The sequence below is a fragment of the Cebidichthys violaceus genome, unplaced genomic scaffold (genome assembly GCF_023349555.1).
Source record: "Cebidichthys violaceus isolate CVI_PGR_0920_01 unplaced genomic scaffold, fCebVio1.0.p SCAF_2, whole genome shotgun sequence".
NCBI lineage: Eukaryota > Metazoa > Chordata > Actinopteri > Perciformes > Stichaeidae > Cebidichthys > Cebidichthys violaceus.
In genome coordinates, this window is record NW_027176372.1 from 7,991,793 (window position 1) to 8,007,963 (window position 16,171).

A 16,171-nucleotide genomic window follows, 5' to 3' on the forward strand; every position below is an offset into this window, starting at 1 on the left:
CTTCCCCATCTTTTGTTCTTTTTGGCCGGGATCTTGAACCCTTTTTGTTTTCTTAAAACATTGAGGATGGTTACCTTTCTTAAAAAAGTTTGTTGTTATTCTACTAGCAGCTGGTCTGCAGAAGATTGTCAGGAATAGATCAGACATGCAAAAAAATCCTTTCCCAGGTGTGTTTCTAGAGAGGTCAGAAGATGTCAACCAAATTCAGAAGAAAGGGTTGACTAGCACTGTATTCCTCTATCTGTAGATACGTGTAGGCTATTTATAGTGAATATTTTGAAATGCAATTATATATATATAAAATTAAAATATGTATGATGAATCTAAAATAGAGTATTCTCAGTATACTGATACTTGTCAGGGATCAAGCTGTAAAGAAAAATATTTACATGATTTGGAATGATCAAAGCAGCAAATTATTAAAAATACAACAATAACTTTAACTTCAATTGAGGTCAACTAAACAAAAGATAATAGACCCAACACAAGACAGAAAGGGAAGCTTTATATAGACAGAGGCTAGCTTACACAGACATACATGTATGAAAACAAAAGACTACAATCGTATCATACTACATGAAATGTTTGTATGTCCCCTACTAGGAATGGCAGGCAAGATGGTGCTCTTATGGTCCTGCAAATTTGCAATGAGCCACTTAATCTACGTTTTGTTTATGCACACTAAGGACATTGATTGAAAGCACACGAGTTGTTTTCTTTTTTTTTAATTAACAGTATTAGTAGATGTATTTAAACACCAGAAATTGGCAAAATATCATGATTTATTGGAAGAAAACAAGCTATTCCATGTAAAATCAGACATTCAGAAAGCCCTGTATAGTCTGAATGGAATGATCCTTTGTTTCATGACCACATTTTCCCTCCACTGCGATGATTCGACTGTGAGATTGCCAGTTGAATCGGGCAGTTGGCTTTTTGGGGTCACGACTAATGTTGAATAAAAAGAAAGACAAACCACTAAAACTGCATGTGTGGCTGTCGCAACTGCAAAAACGTTTGTGACCAATTGTTAAAAGATGTACTGTACTGTGTGTGTGTGTGTGTGTGTGTGTGTGTGTGTGTGTGTGTGTGCAGTAGAGATAGCTTGGATTGTAGCTTCTACCTGCTTTGTCTCTTAAATGGAGGCCTAATTAATCTTTCAAAGCAGATTTAATGTGAGATTTTACTACACATTACATTCTGCTGTGAGCATTTTGTAGTTTGTTTGCCTCGATGTTAAAAAGTCTCATTCTCCATCTATTACTGGGACCTCCATAAACAAGAGTCACATTCAGCCCCATCTGCTCCGTAGTAGAGTTGCTCAGCAGCCGACAATGAGAAACTTTTGTGTTGGCCAAATCCCTGGTGGGGTGCATTTGCAGTTTCGGGTTTGCTTGCTGTAAAACAAGCGTACATAATCAGCAAAACATACCTGTATGGATCTGATAACCTTTTTGCTTTTCTTCCATTATAATGAAGCTGCTGAAATCATCTTTCACAAAGCGCCTTAAGCTGGGCAGGAGTATTCCCATTACTTGTAATGGATTACCCATTTGAGTGTACGCTGTGGGTTTCCCCCCTTTTAAAGATCTCTGTTGAACAAGACAATGGCCTTTAATAAGGGTGAGGGTTTGGAGTGTCATCACCCTCGGGCTTTGCTATCGGCGGTGGTTTCAAAAGGCAGCGGAAAGAAGCATCAAATTGTCAGCGAGGGAAACCAGGCATCACCGCAAAGGTGAGCGTTTTTTTTTCTTCCACGCATAAGTTCAAAGTCTCATTCCTTTCCTATCGGCTGTGTAATTTAATACACTGTACTTCTTAAATATGTTATCAATATTTGCTCACTCACAGGGTCGCGAAGCATTATCTTTTCCTGGGAAACAGTAATAAAGTAGATATTATATTAAAGACGGGGTGCTTTTAGCTGCAGAGTATACAGTTATCATATGAAATAGTGCCTCGGGCTATTCAATATGTAATGCCCAACTTTTCACAGTACTGAGGCAGAAATGAATGCTGCTGATTCAGAGAGATGATATTTTCGTGTGTGTGTGAGGGCTATTTGGCATCTTCACATTGAGATACTGTGAGTGTGTGTGTGTGTGTGTGTGTGTGTTAATGTGTGCGTCGGCCCATCCAGTTTTAGCTGCTTTACAATGCTGATCCCAACCTGAGTAATGCTTTTCTTAATGCGTGTTTTAAGCCACAGGTTTCCGGACAAATTATCCACAGTAGGCACAAATACACAGTGCCTGAACACGTCAGCACCTGAATGACTATAAATCAGTGATGCTCTCATGCTGAGCATTACGGATGCTGTTTATCTCAAAATACCTCACAAACAAGAAAATAACAGGACAGAAAAAACAAACACTGAAAGCATTGTTGGTGTTGCTGTTTATATAACCCACCAGCTTACTTCAGTGATTCACACTGTCTGTTAATTATTGTGTTAGAATTAAACGTGAATATCAAAATGACAGGCTGTGCTTAAGTCTGAATGCATCAGACTTGGGAATGTCAGTGAGTGCGTGAGCCAGAAACACTCTTCGCACCATCAGATGGAAGAAATTAAATAAACAGAAAAATGGACGTTAATGTTTGGTGTCAAGCAAAAGATCAGTTTCATTTGATTGACCCTCCGAACCACAAGCAATTTTGGAGTGTTTTTTTGCTCCTGTCACATTTTTCTCTCTCTGAATATAAAAGTCCTGCACCTCTATGGAAACAGCACCATCATGGCTAGAAGCAGATAGAACTCAAACATTTATTTTGTGCATTATAACACTCTAACCTTGCCATAAATCATTACAACTTCTTTGATAATTAATTTAACAAAAGTTTGAAAACAATGGAATGTTTATATCCAACACTTTCCAAGTGCTCACAAGTGTTGCCAAAGTTGGGGGAAAAAAGCAAAAGTTTTATTCCAGACGAGATTTTGAATAAGATCTGTAGGATAAAATGTTTTGGTGAAACATAATAATTTTAAGTTTCATTTTAATTGCTTTTTCCAACGAAATCGCCAGAAAGATGAAAGTCTGACTACAATGACGTTTTTTTTTGGTGATTGTTTAAAGAAAGAAAGCTTTTTCAATACCTTCTTAATTAGTCAAAATCGACCAGGAATGACATTCCTTTAAAAGGAATGCTAATAAAGTTGTAATCGATCAAAAGGTCTAATTCACTAATATGCATACAAATTTTCTTACTTTGTGCACAAAATACATGCGCAATGGGCAATTTTGTTCACCATGCGTATGTATCACAATTTCATAGGACGGCATATAAATAGCACCAGACTTTTCTTCAAACCTTTGCAACGCTTAAGGGTTTTTGCATTCATACGCCATGGGATTAACGTTCCAAGACGGCTTTTTGCATGTCACTTAATGCTATGCTGTTAGCGTGAACCAGATGCATCTATGCTTAAGCAACAAAACAACTGTTAGCCGTAGTTAGGTTTAGGCACAAACCCAATTAGATATGTTTAGGAAAAACATCACGGTTGGGCTTTAAATAACTTCCTGAACTAAGTAAAATATGTATGTAAAGAACATAATATAAGATGGGAAAAAATTTCAGTAAAAGGACAAAAAAAAAAAAAACACTTTGCGACACTGGTCTTGAACATCAGTCTCCTGCTTGCAAGTCCTGTATTTATTTGACCCATCATGCCCACCCGTCCACCATGAGCGGCCTCTCTCAAATTTTATACCACGTCACTTATTGAGAGCCCATAGTTATGCAGATACGTTCACATTGCAGTCATTACAGACTACAAATGACACACAAAACAGCAAAAAAGGTGATCTCATTGCATGCAAATTGTCGTGTCATTCATTGGTGAGAGTGGGCTGGCATTTGTTCGGCATTTTGTCCATCGCTATCTTGGTTTTTGTATGTCACTATCTTGGTTTCTTGCAACCAAAAGCAATACAAGAGGGTGGAGTTTAGTACAAGCGAACCCTAAATAAGACATTTTAGGCAACCAAAATGTTACCGGTAAATTTTAATGACCTGAAAAACACACTGTGAAAGTGTTAAAGTTGTGAAACAAAAACACGGGCAACTCCCAGACCGAAGTGATCGCTGAAGTTTTTCCTTATTTTGGTAAAACAAAATGAGGCTTGGGTTGCAATAGACGTCGCAATAGCCAGGGTGGTGTATGTTGTGCCCCCTGAGACAGGGACTGTGGTTCAGGTAAAAAAGAAATAGACCAGAAGAAAATAAAATATATGGAGTTATTGGAAAAATAACAACAAGCAGGATATTATCAAAGAATAAGTGTTAAAATAATGATATCCAACAAGGACTTTCACTCAGAGGTAATTCATTTCATAATTGCATATTTGCAAATGCCTCTTTTTTGTGTGATTAATGAGCACAATGCAATCAGAAGATGGTGCTGCAGTGGACCTCTCTATATTCTTGTTTGTTTTCTACAAAAACAAACAAGAATTCTTATCATTATCATTTGTATGAAAGGCCCAGTTTCTTAGTAAAGATATAACAGTAAATCACAAAAACAAATCAGTTTTCCTCGCTGATGAAGTGGATCGAAATACAAAATTTCGATGGAGACATGAATTTGTTTAACATACAGAAAACTGAATATAAATTCAGATGAAATCCATTTATTATTTCACAAAGAAACTCGTGAAGTGAGGCAAAACAAACAGCATGCTTTATCAGTTTGTATATATGCAGATTAAATGGAAAGAGAAACTCCTGACTACACTGAACAACATCATTAAGTGAATATCTACAGCCTAACTTCAACAGTTCATTACTTCCACCAAGCAGGTTATGTTTTTGGTTTGGTTTCTGTTTGTGTTTGTTAGTAGGATAACTGAAAAAAACTACTGGCCTGACTTCCTTGGTGGAAGGGTTTAGTATGGGCCAAGAAAGAACCCTTTCCATTTTGTAGCACATTGGCCTTTGTGGCGGTCTCAGCGTGCCCTTCTAGTTTATAGCGAAACAGTATTATAGAGATTTCTTTTTTAAACCCACTGGCAGTCTATAATAGGCCTGAGAGGTTTGACAGTGAGGCACAGATGCTGTTCAGCGACAGACACCATGGATCTGTCAGAGTTAAAAAACAGCTCAGACTGAATGGCTTGCTACTGAGGACATGAGCTTTCAGCTGATCCTCCACATTACTGAGGCCATTTTTGCATTCGACACTCAGGTTTCCAAATCAGCCAATGAAATGGAAAGTTAAAAGCTATCTGCTCTGTGTAGTAGGGAACTCAATGAAGGTTTTTTGGAACCTTCTATGTATGAATAGGTGGGTTCATATTCTATTGGAATCAATTCAACTGAGCCAAGTCCAAGACCTGTATTTACACATGGTGAACCCAAAGAGAGCAAGCTTGTGCAAAGTGTAAAATATGAAATGAAAAATCAACTAAATGTAACGTGGAATAGCTTATTACATGAAGTTTAAAAAGTAACGTGGCTTTTATGCTTCAGGGGAGATGAGTGAATAGGGAGAACATTTTTATTTTTTGGATTACAAGTTTTCTAATGTTTAGATATGCAAATTAAGCATTATCTTGTGCAATATGTGCACATTTGGATAGATTTCCGGATCACAAATCTGAACATTCGATAAAGCCAGGTTCAAAATTGTTTGACACATTATAGGCAAAAGGCTTCTTTACAGAGCCAATTTTAGTGTCTCTTTATATCACTCCATAAATCAAAAAATACTACCAACAGCTCTAAAATCAATTTTTACTCCATGTTTAGGAGTACGATATGTATTGGAAACTAGACAAGCAAGACACCACAGGTGAATAGGGTAAAAGAATACCAATAGATATCACCATTAAAACTTGCCCCGTTACTTACATTACTTATATGATTATACGGTTTACAAGTTTTCTGAAATGTTATGTGTAAATATGCAAAATGAAGCATTATCTAATGCACATTTTGTGAACTAAGGAGAAATCTACAGACGTATAGGGACAAAATAGAAAAAAATAAACACCTCAATATGTATTTTGGATGTTTTCTTTCCTCTTGTCTGAAATAACAGGTTATGAAATCTCAAAATTGACCATTGTATGAACAAAAACAATGTTTGTTTGTAGTGTCTTGCCTTAAAAAACCTTACTTTTGTTCAATTTCTGAAGAATTACGACTTTCCTTAGTCTGCTCAAAAACCTTTGAGTCCCATACCTGCCAGCATAATAAAAAACACATTCAAAGTGGAGTCATGATTAATTAACCAGATGATAATACCTCTACCTGGAGAAAAGTCTTCCCCAACTCTGACATTTAGGTTTTTCCTGACTGCTACCAGAACTTTCCTTTGCTGTGTGGATTGTTTCAGGACAGCTACACCTACATAGCCCAGAGTCAAATTTTAATACAAGAAGCTGAAAATGAAGTATATGCTAATCACAATTACAGGTGCATATTTGAGGACTCCCTTTGAAGTTTCAGAGACCATACTGTCACACTATCAAGGAAGCACTGACTTCAAGAAACTTTAATAAAATAAGTAGACTTTTAGCCACTCAGAAGAATGCAGAAAAGTCTGATGACCTCACACACAGAACCAAATCAACCGTGGGATGGTGCTTTGCGAGCGCTGCTTACAAATGGTGCCAGCATCCCGTTTCACAAATGATTGTCCCTTGCAAATGCAACAGATGGAATTGATCCCCATAGTCCCCTGCTCATGCATGGGTCTCAAGTATGGCTATTCTTTGAAGAATGCAATGCTCAATGCACCCAGCGATCTCATATTGCAAGTCACTGCTTATTGGTGAAACGGGCCTCTGGATTATTCTTAAAGGTACGCTGTTGAGTTTATATTAAGGAAAAAATAGAATTGCCACCTCACGATTATATGCCTCCTCCAAACAGTCATGTTGCAGTTTACATCCATGTCTGGCCATTATATTATCTCTTCATCATTTTATCGGAAATTGTTCATGGCCCAAAAAAATATTTTGTAAGGTCACAGTGACCATTGACCAAGGAATTCTTTTCAGTTCAACCTTGAGTCACCTTATTGTTTGAGTCAAATGTTAAGATATTTGCTCAAGGCTTTCCTGAGATGTTGCATTCATGAGAATAGGAAAGACATCACAGGTCATTTTTGACCACTCAAATCTTTTCAGGTCATCCTTGAGTCCAGGTGGACATTTGTGCCTTCTTCTCAAATGTTCAAATGTTCTTCTCAAATCTCGGCATTCCTGAGATATCACAAGTTCACAATTATGAACCGTTTGGATGGACAGCCCGACGGCTGTAGCCGGAGGCATGATTCAAGTTTGAAGACTTTAAAACCTATTAAAAGTATGTGCCTCCCTGTCTGTGTGCCTGTGATTGTTCTAGAGCAGAGGTAGCAACTAAGTGGGCGGGCCCAGTCACCATTGTATAACTACATTTAATTGGTTACAATCCTCGTCTTTGGATTTGCCGGATATCACTCGGACATCAATCTTACATAATTGATAATTTGTATAAACATGGGTCAGAGTTTATGATTTGTTAAACATTTTTACAAAGGTAGTGGTTAGTACAAACAAGACATGGATGTGAAGATATGACAGTTAATGATTTCCTAAAAAATGTTGGAAGTGATAATTTGTACTAAAATATAACAAGTATGATTTTGAACAAAATACACAACCATTGCTAATAATTATTGTGAGGAATAATTAACATTGACATGTGATCAGACAGTCTCTTCACATATATTATTATTAAAAGGTGATCTGTGCAACTTTGTTATTCAGGAAGTTTGTATCAAACAAGTAGCCCTTCGTACTACTCAGTACCCTTGAAGTAGCTCTCTGTTTCAAAAAGGTTGGTGACCCTTGCTCTAGACCAGTGATTCTCAACTGATGGGGACGCGGACCATTTTCAGTGGGTCGCGGACCTTTGCCTGGAAAAAAAAATAAATAAAAAATCTTGTGCATTTATTTTGAAGGGAATTTTTTATGCAGCGGAGTTATTCACACTCCTTAACAGTATTTGGCGTTAATGCCTTGTAATGCTAATAGTCACCCGCCATTTCACAGTATAGAAGATCACCCACAAAGTTTGTTTTCATATACTAATAAGCAAAACGCAAGTACGACACCGACTACATGAGATATGGATTTTCTTACATTGAGGACAAAAGAGGACAAAAACCTCAGTGTGTTTTGTGCAGCGAGGTTCTGGCACAAGAAAGCATGAAGCCGTCAAAACTGAAGCGGCATTTGTTGAATCAATCCGCAGCGGATAAACTGAAAACTAGACCTCTGTCAAATGACACTATAAGTAGGTGAATTGAAGACATGTCGGATGACATCAAACAAGAGACCACAGCTCAAATTAAGGCAGGTGGTCATTTTGCATTACAAATGGACGAATCTACAGACGTAACAAACAAAGCAGTTTTACTGGTTTATGTGAAACATGTGGGGCGGAGACTTACAGGAACAATTTCTCTGCACAAGAGAGCTCCCTAGTACTACGACTGCAGAGGACATCTTCAGCTCAGGTTCAAACTGCACCATCTTTTCATTAAATACATTTGAGAAGTTGAACATTTGGGTCGCGGCTTGTCATTAAGGGGTGATGGTGCTCTAGACCAGTGGTTCTCAACTGGTCTGGCTGCGAGACCCACCGTATAAAGACTTCATGAACGAGGCCCATTGAGATTCACATAAAGAAAATACATCACAACTCAAAGATAGGAGTTACCAGAAAAAAATGTATGTTTGGGAATTCTGTAAAATCAAATGAAGCTCTAGCGCAAGTTCAGACAGGAAGACCATCCCCTCATGCTTAGGCTTAAAGGCCTTTCTCCATACGGCTCTCCCACTAGCAGCACATACTCTATACCGGCTGTCACTGTCAGAGGTGTCATAGACTCAATCAGCTGTTTGTCAGCCGGGTCGCCCTCAGCCAATAGCGCTCTGGCACACCCTCTTCGTCAGCCTATCAGCATGCTGCTGTCTACTTTTAAAGGTGCTGCATCCCCGCCGCCAGCGTCTGCTGCTGTTTCATGCGACTCTCCTCCTCCCCAGCACCATCCGTCTTCGCCGATTCAGCACTCCATCACCATCTCCAGCCAACTCCAGCCGATCCTCCAGCCACCACCACCAGTGTCTGGACTCCTCGGGGGGATTGATATTGTTGCCGCTCAGGGCAATCACAACTCAATCACAAATCTCCTCGGCGAGTTCAAGCGCCAAATAATTTCTGTGTAACTAATTAATGCATCATTCCGTCATAATAAAATGTTAACTACTAATCAGTCACTTGTCTCTCCTGATTGAAATTGAATAAAGTCCACTGTAGGAGGTCCTGTTTGGTTAGGAGTTCAGTGATGTTGTCGCTCAGCAGGTAACCAGCCCCAGCCTATGTTTTACCCTTTTGTTTTTGTTGTGTTTCCTTGATGTCTGTGATGGAGGGGCGGGTAGTGGTGAGTGGTGAGTGCAAAATAACCTCTTTTGGACTTTGCGCTCTGTGATATGCACAAGCTCTGTTGTCAGGCTCAGAGACGTGCACAGCGGTCACGTTACTACATCTGTGAAGGGTTCCTTTGATGGCTCAGTGTGTGATTGAAGACCACCAAAGCTCCGTGTTTAAGACCTACAGGGCTCGGCCTCCACAAGCTGCCTGCATGACGGTTTATTCTTTTAGAGAGGCTCTGTCCTGTCTCTCTCTCTTCCCATCTGCCTCTCTATTGTGCCGCTCTTCTGATGCCTCGTCTCTTTCTGACCGATTGTCTCGGACCATCAGCAGCTAGATGTTTGATCTCTTCGCTATCTCATTCAGACACACAGGCTCCTCTGGTCTGTTTGAATCCATGCTAATGGCGTCAAAGTTGAGGCATTCGATATATACCATAACTACTGGCCCTAAATAAGTGTTCGTCATATAGTACACGAAAGGTCTATTCTGTATGTGTTAAGCCAATACCAGCATTTATCTGGATTACTTTTTTGCATCAGAAATGGAGATAAAGTGTGTAGGATTTGATCCGAGGATGTAGCGGTGAGGTTGCAGATTGCAACCAACTGAAACTTCTCTATGTGATGATTGTTGCCATTTCAAAGGGCTTCAAAAGTTGCCTGGCATAACGCAGTCTAATGAGTGACCCAGCAGAGGTATAATATGGCTGTCTTACAAATCCTTCCTCCCTGCCTACTGTGATCCAGCGTGCAGGGGTTTGAGTTTTTATTCCGCTCAATCATATTCTGCCCAAGGCTTGAGCTTTAAGACTGGCTGTGGGAGACAGTCAGGAAACACCAGTCTTTGGTATTTAACCTCTTTTTCAGGGTGAGAGCTGTGATGACTTTGAGGGGAAAGTGTAAAAATTAAAACTTTACAGCCTGTTTAAGTGTACAATGAAATTAAAGTGATTTCATTATTCCAGCGTTTTGCATTGTAATGTAGTTTATATTTTGTTTGGTAATTGGTTCTTTGTCCATAGAATGGATGTATGCAAACATTACATTTGAGCAGCATGCACTTTGAAAAGACCAGTGAGCTTTTTTATGCATTACATCAGTTCAGAGCTGTGTGCCAAAGAATCTTTTTGATACTATCACTGAGGGTTGCCGTAGTCGAAAAGGCAGCTTTGACGATAAGAAAACAACAAAACTCGTCAGCATATTTTACTCATTAGAATTTTAACGAACATTCGTCATGTATCAAAAATGTATTTACGAGAATAAAAAGACAATTGCTTTTAGCTGTGGTAGTAGTATGGACAGCAATATTAATCAATTGATCAGTCAGTTCAACTTTGGTCCATAAATTGGATGGGTATTACGACTCCATTTCCATCTTGCCTTCCTGTGAGGGACTGGGATTTGCTTTTACCTAACCAATGACCACAAACTAGTGTATCCCCCTGAATCTATTTTTTCCAGGGTTAAGCAGAGCAAAGTAAAAACAAACTACAAAGACAGGCGATATCGAGTAGACGTGCCATCTATGTAAAGAAATTGAGAAATGAGGCCAATTGGGAAGTGCCAAAAGCTGTGTTGTCAATGCCATGATGGCTGAAGCCCCACACACTGAGCTTCACAACATCTCTTTAGAAACCTAAGGGTGGGGTTGTGAAGACTACACCCATATGTTATACAGTATAGATGCCAGATGAATAAATCAAATCGGTGGAGTTGGTGGAATCAAAGGTCTGGACATGGGAAAGGATGGGTTGGATATCTAGATAAATATTGAATGGATTACTATTACATTTTGTAAAAACGTTCATGGTCTCCAGGATTCTACTGATTAGCTACCGCTAATACTAGTAACTTAAGTTATCCTTTGACCTCACCAACCAGAAGGTTCATGTTTTAGAGGGAAATATATCCTCAGACACTGAATGGGCTGGGGAGATTTGAGGTTAAGTGTCTTGTCCAAGGACATATCGACATGGACTAGCGGAGCCGGGGATCGAACCACAGATTCCTTTGATAGAAGGACGACCAGCTCTTCCACTGAGCCACAGTCACCCCTTATTATTATATATGTCATAGAGCTTCTAGCATTGCTGCTGACTTTATTTCCAGCAGGTCTTATTGTAACTCTGACAGAGGCTTTTATCATGTGTTAGGTAAAAAAAAGAAAAAAGAAAATATATTAAAATCAATGCTTGCTCCAGTCTACTAATTAGCATTTTCTGAGCCGACAAACTCCTTACAGAACTTTCCAAAAAATAATAATAATAACAAGAGCTTTAATTATCCTTACAAATGAAGATGAATCTAGGTTCAACCTTGAGCAAACAAAACAACAAAAAGAGCCAAAGCAATTGTTCATGTAACTTTTATTACCTGCCTGTAAACATGGTGGAAGCAGAATTATGTAAGTGAGGTGTGTGAACCCGTGTTTATGTAGATGAGGCTATCATTTGCAGGGTGTCAGTTTTCTTCAAAGGGAAAGGAGAACTTCAAAGAGACTGTGCAGATAGGGAATGGGTCATTTCACTAACAAGAGACAAGCAGAGAATATCAGACTCACGGTGCAGTCTTCCAAACAGCAGATCCTCAGCTCGCTGATTAGTGTGAAGAGAAGGATGATTTGTGCTGCTTTGATGAATGTTTACAGCAAATCATTCTCCCATTGCTACTGCTGTTATTGAACATGCCAACATAGTTTCAGTGAGATGCAGTGATGCTCCTGCAAAAATAATGACTCTGAGTCAATCGGCAGTTTTATATATTGTACTCAAAACAAGACATATGACTTTAATTCGATTTTATTTATTGCTATATAACGATTATTTCCAGACTTATCTTTTGATTTCTTTTATAAAACTATGCATCTCCAAAATGTCAGCTTCTCATGGCAGAATAACATCATTTGTCAGGAAGTTGTTTCATCAGAAACACAGCCGTCTTTTCAGTTTTGCATTGTTTGTTCCCCAGATAATTCATTGGCTTTTTTAGTTGTTCATAGATCCTAAGAAGTTGGATAATTCTTTTCTATGCATAAAGAAACGTTATCTGAAGACATTGAAAATAACTTTCAGTACAGATGCATGGCTTTCTCTAGAGTCAGTGTCAGCTCGTTGCATGCATAGTGTCTTTGCAAAATAAAAGTGCCGTGGTTACGGGAAACCTACAGTTTCCACTTGTTTCATGCATACGGTGTCTTTTCAAAATAAACTCTCAACGTAGGTTTACTCAGTTTTTAAGCTTTACTTACCCAACGTTACGGTGATCTTCCTCAGGTAAAGTTAATACAGTGAACATACACAGTCTATATTTATTTGTGATGAAATGATAAGTCATTATCTCCTGATTAGATAAGCATTAATTGCATTCTTTGATTGTTCTCCAATTATATTATTATTATTAGGCAAATAAGACCATTTTTTGTTATGTCAAAAAGTAAATGTCTTTAGTCCCAGTTGCCATCACAGATAAACACCGATCACATCCAGGTCTCTCCATTCACATGAAGACAATAACATTAGAGAAAAAATCTGTCTCTTAGCTTTCTGAAAATGTCTCATATCAGATGTGGCTGAAACATTTATAAGACATGAAAATAAGAGCAATTTGTGTGCACAATTTGCACATTGTACATTTGGTCAGGGAAAGCCCAAAATCAGTGGTCTTTTCAGGAATAGTTAGCTTAAATGTACAAGCATGATCGAGGAACAGAGGGGGCGGCAGAAAACTGCTTTTGTGTGGTACACAAACATATTTATCAGTTTACAATATATCGATCCGCTCCTGTTTATGTGCAACAGATGCGATCCTCGGTCCAGAGGCGGCGCGTTGGCCGTCCTCCGCTCCGCTCAGAGCGGGAATAATGACGAGGGAAGAGCAAGGGCGTGATGCCAGGCCAGAAATCAATACTCAGGAAATAAGATGCAAACCCAGCAGCTGGTGCAGAGAAACTGATTTGGTGTGCAAGTGGGTGAGTGAGTGTGAGAGAGAGAGAGAGAGAGAGAGAGAGAGAGAGAGAGAGAGAGAGAAAGAGAGAGTGTGTTTGATTTTGCATGTGGAGTGCAACTCAACAGTCATGACGAGAACGTCGACCAAACAAGGTCAGCGTTCAGATATATTTGTTTGTAAGATGACGTGGTCCTCGCTATCAGCCGATTTATGTGATTGAACTTCCCATGTGTTGCTTTAGTCGTACACAACAACGCTAGCATGCAGCTCTGTCTTGGTACGGACGGGGCAACAACAACACGAGTACATTGTACATGGAAATATGGATGAAGATCAGGATGTAACAAATCTGTGCTACAACAAAAAGCGAGGAAAAATTTATTGGAAGATATATTGAAATAGACTTCTTACAAAATGTAGCAACGGAGGCAGTCATGATATCCCATTGCACAGCAAAGACACACTAACAGACCTCATTAAAATCGGCCCCGTGGATACAGATGCAGTGTTTTTTTCACTAACTTTTTGCAGGTTAAACACAACTCTAATGTGGACTTTTATGTATATTGCTTGCATTTATTGGATGTAATATTCTTAATAGCGCCTCGGTGCTCCAGAGTTATTTGTACGTACTTAAATTAAGTCATATGCATCCATCTTTGCCCATTGCAAAAAAATGTCCAATACACGAAGATCAGCGCCAATATCCACACGCAGTTACAGTGAAATTATTCAAACTAAAGCACATTTACAGATTGCGACTTAGGTATTTAATCCCAAATAAGGTTTCTCTCCATCTGATTTAAATTCCTTGCCTGACGTTTTGAGGAATGTCTCCTCACCTCGTCAGCTCAGAGCTGAGACTTCTTTTTCCCTCTTCCTTAGTTCTGCCCCCTAGGTTCTTGGTGCAAAGGCAACATTTGTACCTTGCCACACGACGCAAAAAACAGGAGCAAATAGCACTCTGCTGAAAAACCTTCTGGGAGTGTTTTGCGCTGTAATATCATAAGCGCAATATCTTCCGTGAATCTGACCTTGAGGGGGGCAGAAGGCGGTTGTGAAGTTATGGTGCTATCAGCAATCAATTATTTGTGAATACGCCCCTCAGTTTTTTAATTTTTCTTAAATTTTCATATTATTACTTTGTGGACTCAGATTTCCTATTTGTTAAATTCATTAGATTTATTCCGTTCATTCAGTGAGGCTTCCGATGATTTAATCTTTTCTAATAAAGGTTTAAAGCTCATGTAAAATAGAACTCTGTTGCTTTCTGTCTCCACTGACTTCAGCTCCGGCTGTAACACATTCATATCCGTGAACAAGTTCACGTGAAGCTGATATTCCAGTGGGGGAGACACTTTCTGTGTAAGAATGTGTCACCTGAAATGATTCCATTTCTCTTGAATGAATTCAATGAGGTTGAGTTGACAGCTCTGACAGTTCTCAGCTGCTGCTGTACTTACTACGCTCTGATCGAGCGTCAGCTGGAGTCATACAGCAGACAGGCTACTCCTGTACCTTTTCAATCACCATCTCACAGCTAATCAGCCACACCTCCAGTGACAAACCGTCCATCTCCAGTTTGATTCACGACCATCGATGCAGTCATTTCAATGATTGGGAATGCGGCATCACTTCTGTTTGCAGCATTTCTATTCTTTATTTTTTATCTATTTTATTTGTAAAACTTACTTATTGCTCAAAAATAATCTTTTGTCATAGTTTTATTTTATTATTTAGTAAAATATTCTGTAGCGATCTATGACAAAAGTAAACACTTAATTTATAAAAAATACAAACATTCTAGATAACTTCCAAAAAAAACATATTTTCTTTGGCATTTTTGTCAGGTACAGATATTGCAATGATTATTGCATTTATGTTGATGTTGTACAATGTCGAGTTTGTATTTGACCATGTGATGAGACGATACAATAAACAGTGGCTAGTTTAGGCCGCTAAATCTGTCAGGAGTGACAAGCTGAGCACATCTGGAGGCCCAACAAGCTGTTAAACATAAAAGCAGCAGCGAGAAAAATAAAATTGAACAGGAGGAGAAGGAAGCAGAGCTACCAAAATTAGATTCTTTTGGCTTTTTTGGAAACTGTCACCAGCCCAGGGTGTTTGTCCTTCATAGTTGCTGGTGTGCATTAGAGCCCTTCATAACTACTGAAAGCTGACAGAGCCTTTGCAGTTGCTGCTCAACAACTGTGGACCCAGTTGGCGTTAGATATCAGATGTTCTCCCTCCATCTGTTTTTAAATCAAGGCTGAAGACACAATTTTATTCGCTATCCCTGTTGGCCCACTAATCCTTCAGTCTGTCTATAATTTTGTATTGTATTGTAATATCTTTCAAAACGAATCTTATTTAGTGCAATAAAGTTTCAGAGTTTCAAAAAATGCTGACAAATACATTTTATACCTGAACAAATCATGTGGCCACAAAATCCACTAAAGGAGCTATATCCACCATTGCAAATGAAGAAATGAGTGCATTCCATAGACTGTTAAAGTAAGAGCATTCGTCTCTTTCTCTCACACTCACACTCTCTATGAAACAAAGATTTTTAGCATTCTTGTTCCTCAAGGAATTATTTCAGCCCTAGTATGTGGTATGCCTGGATATGTGTTCAGTAATTAATAGGTCTGACATTGTGTGCATTCACAGCTGTTTCCCCCAGCTAGGGAAATAAAAAAGGCCCTTAAATGGATGATCCTGGTCTCTCTGTGTGGTTTAACAGACATAAGCTCTATGTGGCAGCCGATAGTTCATTCATCTAAAGCTTCTCA